Source organism: Oryx dammah, unplaced genomic scaffold (assembly GCF_014754425.2).
Source record: "Oryx dammah isolate SB20612 unplaced genomic scaffold, SCBI_Odam_1.1 HiC_scaffold_16, whole genome shotgun sequence".
In the NCBI taxonomy this organism is placed as follows: Eukaryota; Metazoa; Chordata; class Mammalia; order Artiodactyla; family Bovidae; genus Oryx; species Oryx dammah.
The window spans coordinates 45,004,119-45,010,460 of NW_024070200.1; positions in this window are offsets into that span (position 1 = coordinate 45,004,119).

The window sequence follows — 6,342 nt, forward strand, 5'->3', positions numbered from 1 at the left end:
ATGTAGTGTCAGCTGCATTTCCTATTCTGAACACAATTCCAGCCAGAACCATCCTCCTAGAATGGAAAATGTTCAGAACAGCTACCCTGATTCTCAACAGAAAACCTAGTTTCCAATTTTGTTCAGAAGGTAGACACCACACACTGACTGATGCGTATCAACCCAGACGTTTTACTTTGCACACTCAAAGATATATTATATTACAAACACACATAGTTTGTGCTTTCTTTATAATAAACAAGACATATTTGGTATGAAACTTGTTTTTTTTTCCTACTGATCAATATGTTATTGACTTTTCCCCCATCTGAGTACATAAGGGTCACTTCATTCTTTGGAATTGTATTTACTATTACTTCATCCTTGTCCATTGCTGATGGACATTTAATTGTTTCTGTTTTTTGCTATCACAAACAAATGCTGCAGTAAACATCCTGGAACATATATCTTTATGCCAAAAGGGTAATACTCTTACAGATTTTAGATGGACTTAAATTGACAGACATGCCTATCTGGATACTGCTAAACCACCATTAAACTGTCTCTACCAACAGTATATGAGAGTTCCCCTTTTTACCAACTTTATATAGGTTTCCAGTGTTTTAAAAATTTTGCCAATCTGATGGATGAAAATTTATATCTTAATGTAATTTGTATTTTTCTGTTTGGCATGTCTTTTGGCTCTTTGTGTTTTTTCTCTAACCAATCTTTCCTTCTTTACTGCCAACCCACTCGACCTTCCTCTTTCCTCTCCTCCCTCCATTACTTCCTCCCTCCTTCTTTCCTTCCTTCCATATATATATGTATAAATGGGTTGAAATCCAACACTGTCTTTATTTTGTTGCTCAAATCACTTTATCTTTGGCCATTGGGAGAGTTAAAAATTTGACTGCATATAAACTAGTGCATGAATGCATGCACAGGCACACATGCACACACATGCTTGTGCACACACATACACACAAGTGCATACATGCACACACAACTGTTTTCCTTCCATATGTATGAATTTACACTGAAATCTTGGATGCCAATCTAGCACCATAAAGGTCATGATTATAGTAAAAGTATAATATGATTATATCTTTTTCTTTTTTTGGCAACTCCTTTCTCTGAGAGGGACAAGCTTGGCGTGCATTATCAGCAATGTATTTTTCTGGTTTGACTTCAAGTAGTCTCAGAATTGATGATGCATACTCCCTGTGAAAAGAAAAAATATGACCAATAAGAATATAAAGTGGTTACATCATTCTTTCTGTCTGTTGCCTTAGAGCTCCCAAGCAGAACCCTCTTCCAGTGTAACTCAGGTCACCCCCTTTTTCCCACCCCTTTCAGTGTGGTTATGGCGTTCATCTGTTGTACAGCTATACTCCTTTGTCACAGTCTATATGCCTTCTTGGGTTCTCCCTACCTCCTGAGTGATGGTTTTTATCATTTGATATGCAGTCAAGTTGACTTTGTGGTTTACAGTTCTCATGTGTGTGTGTGTGTGCGTGCACGTGCACGCATGTGCACTCTTTTGTGTCTGACTCTTCGCAGACTCCATGCACAGTAGCCTTCAGGCCCCTCTGTCCATGGAATTCTCCAGGCAAGAATACTGGAGTGGGTAGCCATTTCCTTCTCCAGGATCTTCCCAACCCAGGAATTGAAACATTTTCTCATATCTCCTGCATTGGCTGGAGCATTCTTTACCACTGGCACCACCTGGTAAGCCCCTACAGTTCTCCTAGTTTTAACAAATACAGACAGTTGTTTGTCAACCACCACATTTTCTCACATAACAGCTCCTTTATGCTCCAAATTCCTTTATCTTGCTTCTTGGTAATCACTAATTTCTCCATCCCCCACCCCCTGGCAATTACTGATTTATTTCCTGTCCCTACAGTTTTTCATTTTCCAGAATTTTATGCAAGTGTGATCATTTGTTATGTGGCCTTTGAGGACCAGCTTCTTTCGCTGACCAAAACACCTTTGAGATTCATGCATAATATTGGGCAAATCAACAGTTTGTTCCTTGAATTGAGTCTGAGTATACTAGATATATGTGTCATTTTTCCAGTTAAAAGACATCAGGATTGTTTCCAGTGTGGAATGAGGATGAGTCAAATTGTATAAACATTCATGTACAGGCTTTTGTGTAAAACTTGGGTTTTCATTCTTCTTTGATAAATACCTAGAAGTGGATTTCTGGCTCATATGATAGGTGCATGTTTAGAAGAAACTGTCAAACTGTTTTCCAAAATTTATGTTTCCACTAACGACATACAGGTGTCAGCTGCTCAAATCCTCGTCAGTACTGAAGACTGTCCTGTCTGTGTCTGTATGTGTATATGTGTGGGCTTTCCCAGATGGCGCCAGTGGTAAGGAACCTGCCTGCCAATGTAGAAGACATAAGAGATGCAGGTTCATTCCCTGGGTCAGGAAAATTCCCAGAGGAGGGCATGATAACCCATTCCAATATTCTTGCCTGGAAGATCCCATGGGCAGAGGAGCCTGGCAGGCCACAGTCCATTGGGTGGCAAAGAGTCAGACATGACTGAGCGACTGAGCATGTATGCATACATGTATGTGTATTTTGTAGCCATTCTAATAGATGCATAGTGGTGTCTGATTGGGCTTCCCTGGTGGCTCAGATGGTAAAGAATCCACCTGCAGTGTGGGACACCTGGCTAATAGGTGTCTCATAGTTTTAATCTGAATCTCCCTATTGACTAATGATGTCCAGTTGTCAGGTTTGTGTGCCTGTGTGTATTGTAGCTATTCTAATAGGAATATAGTGGTATGTCATTGTAGTTTTAATTTGCATTTCCCTGTTGGCTAATGATGTTGAGTATGTTTTCATATACTTCTCTGTCATCTTTTATGGATTGAACTTTGTCCATTCCTCCTCCCCCCCCAAAAAGTTTCTAACTCCTAGAATGTGACCTTATTTGGAATTAGGGTCTTTGCAAATGATCAGGGAACAATGAGACCATTCAGGTGTGTAACATTAGGGTGGGTAAAAGACCTGAGTCTGTAAACATCAATATGACTGGTATTTTTTTTTTTTCGGATGTGGACCTTTATTTAAAATCTTTATTGAATCTGTAACAATATTGCTCGTTTTATGTTCTGGTTTTTCGGCCATGAGGCATGTGAGATCTTAGTTCCCTGACCAGGCATGGAACCTACACCCCTGCATTGGAAGACGAAATCTTAACCACTGGACCACCAGGGAAGTCCCATGACTGGTAGTCTTATAAAAATGGGGAATTTGGACCCAGGTGCCTGCACATAGGGAGAAGATGAAGGCAGAGATTTCTAAGCCAAGAAACATTGAAGGTTGCCAGCAAAGCTCCAGAAGCAGGGGGAAGAACAGAACAGATTCTCCCTTGCAGCCCTCAGGAGGAACCAGCTCTACCAACACCTTGCCCTTGGACCTGTAGCCTCCAGAACCGTGAGAAAGTAAAATGGTTATGCCACCTGGTTTGTGAATCTTTGTTACAGCAACTTTAACAACTAATACACCATCTGTGTATAATCTTTAGTGAAGTAGCTGTTTAGATCTTTTATCCATTTTCCCTCTTAGAGTTTTAAAAGCTCTTTATATATTCTGGATACACAGCCTTTGAAGTCTGTGTTGTAGATGAAGAAACAGGGCTCCGACAAGGAAGGCACCATATACCAGGTCACACGTGTTAGTCTGTCTGTGGAAGAAACTAGCGTCTTCACCCCCCTTTTGGCTCCCATCTTCCAAGGCTTGCTGACTGTCAGCATCTCCTGGCCATGTTTCCTTGCTAACCACTATAACTCCCTAATGGATTAAAGTAAAGAAGTCTTGTTGCGGATACTGGAGGTGATGGAGACACAGACCTGGCTACCCTAGAGAGCAGCTGGGAACCTGTGTGCGCTGCTGAAGGGGATGGGGATGGTGACATTGGTGAAAATCCTAAGTCTGTGACACGAGATGAAAATCTGCATGTCCGTGTAAAACAGCACTGAGTGAAGTGAAAGTTTCCTGTTGTTGTATTGGACACTGTGACCTTCGAAAAGTATATTATCAGCACTTTTTTTAAACAGCTTTTTTTGAAGTTTGCTAATTTAGGATTACCAGGTTCATCCTCCCTTTCTTTGATGAATGTTCAGAGGTCTCTTCCCCTCACATTACCAGGCTACTCTCACAGAGACTCTCAGGGAGGGCCTTGTGTGTGTCAGTCGCTCAGTCATGTCTGACTCTTTACAGCCCCATGGACTGTAGCCCATCTGGCTCTGTCCATGGGATTTCCCTGGCAAGAATTCTGGAGTGCCGGGAGCCAGCATGAGGAAGCCCACCCGTGACAAGGTCATGCGGCAGAGGCCTTGATGGGCAAGGCGAATCCGGCCTCGGGTTTTCCCCCTGGTATTTCCTGAGCATGTACCCCCCCAAAAAATAAGAATATGCCTGCCTTATTGTATTGTACTTTTTTACTTTTCTGACACTCTCTGGAAAAAGTTAATTCAGGGCTTCAGTCTCCTGCAAAAGAATGTCTCAGTTTAAAACCCCCTCTGATAACCCTCTAGCTTACCTAACAGGTTCCCCTGGACCTCTTACAGCTTGTGAATTGCTTGCAGCTCCCCAACCGCGAGAGGCACAAAGCTTAAAAACATCTTAAAGATACAGAGCCTTTTCTAAAGAGCCAAAAATCATATTGGTAACAGGATTTCACTGTTGACTCAATGATTGCTGCAAGGCCTCCATATTCTTTATCTTTTAGGCACCTGGGAGGATGTTAATCAATGTAAATGGGATATGGAAAAGGATATATAATAGTTTTGATGTTAACAACACTAGACTTTTGAGTTAATTACTTTTCTTTTGTTATAATCACTGTACTCCTTTTACTTGTTATAAATTGCTATATCTTTGCTATGTAAGAATGTAACTTTATTTAGCGCTTTCTGAGAGTGGCACCAGACTTTGGGAAGAACAACACAAATAAGTCTTCTGGTTGACAAACCCTTATCAGAAAAAAGGCTGTAAAATGTTAATTGGCCCTTTTGGCCGGAAGATGATGTAAATCACCTAAGACTTGTATGCAGAGAGAAAAGCCTGGTTTTGATAAGAGTCTGGGCTGCTAACGCTGCATAACTTTGTATTACCCATTGATCTCTATGTATAATCAAAAGTAAAAAAGGCCTTGAAGGACAATGGGTGGGGGCAGTCATTGGAAGGACTGGTTTCCCTCGTGTCTCCTCTTTACTCTAATTTCAGGCTGAATTCCCATCTGGGGCGTGAAGGCTCACCATGTCTACTTACTTGTCCCGGCTTCTAAGATCCGTAAGAGAGAGAGCCCAAGGTGGGGCACTCTCCGATATTCAAACAGATGCTGGTGGCCTAACATAGATGGTGCAAGCTCCTTGTCGGGAACTCTATTGGCTTTCCACGTAAACCAAGTTATTCAGCCTCTTTTCTCCACTTAATTTTCCTACTACACTATTTCTTCCTAATCTAACCTTATATTAATAAATAAATAAGTTTTTTCCTCGCCTACTCCGTCTCCCCTTCGAATCACCCTGGATCCACCAGGACTGGACCCTGGCACTGGAGAGGGTAGCTGTTTCCTCCTCCAGGGAATCTTCCTGACCCAGGGATCGAACATGTATCTCTTGTGTCTCCTGCATTGGCAGGAGGATTCTTTACCAGCTGAACCACCAGGGAAGCCCCAGAGAGGGCCTTGGGTAGTTTGTACAAAAGTCTATAAATCAGATGTTTTAAGGGGCTGGGGAATGGGGATCCCCAGCCTCTGACTGCTGAACACCCCTCTCCATTCTTCCTGCTGCCTAGTTTTTGTTTTTTTTCTTTAATCATTTTATTGTTTTAGAACAGTTTTAGGTTCACAACAAAATTGAGTGGAAAGAACAGAGAGTTACCCTGTGCCCCCACACTTGAACAGCTCCCTACCTTTAGTGGCCTGTGCTGAGGGTGTGGGTGTCACAGTGGTGGTTCGACCTTGACACAGCATAATCACCCAAAGTCCATGGTGCATGTTAGTGTTCACTCTTGGCGTTGTTGTCCCTCTAGGTCTTATGAACGACAGAGCCTTTCTTTCTAATTCTGTGGTCTTATTTTCCACAACAAGGTTATGCAGGGAGACAGGGTAGAGACGGGATGGGGTAGGGGTGAAATTTCCTACTGCTTTTTGTCTCCAAATGTCCCCCATTCTTCATCAGATTCATCCAAGTTTGGCTTAGTGGAAACTCATTCTAAATCTGGCAGATGGTTAAATAATATTACTGGTTTCCAGTGCTTTTAAAATGTTGTGTGACTGTGTGTGTGTGCATTAAGTATACCTTTACCTAGAAAATACTTTCTTAACAAGGTCT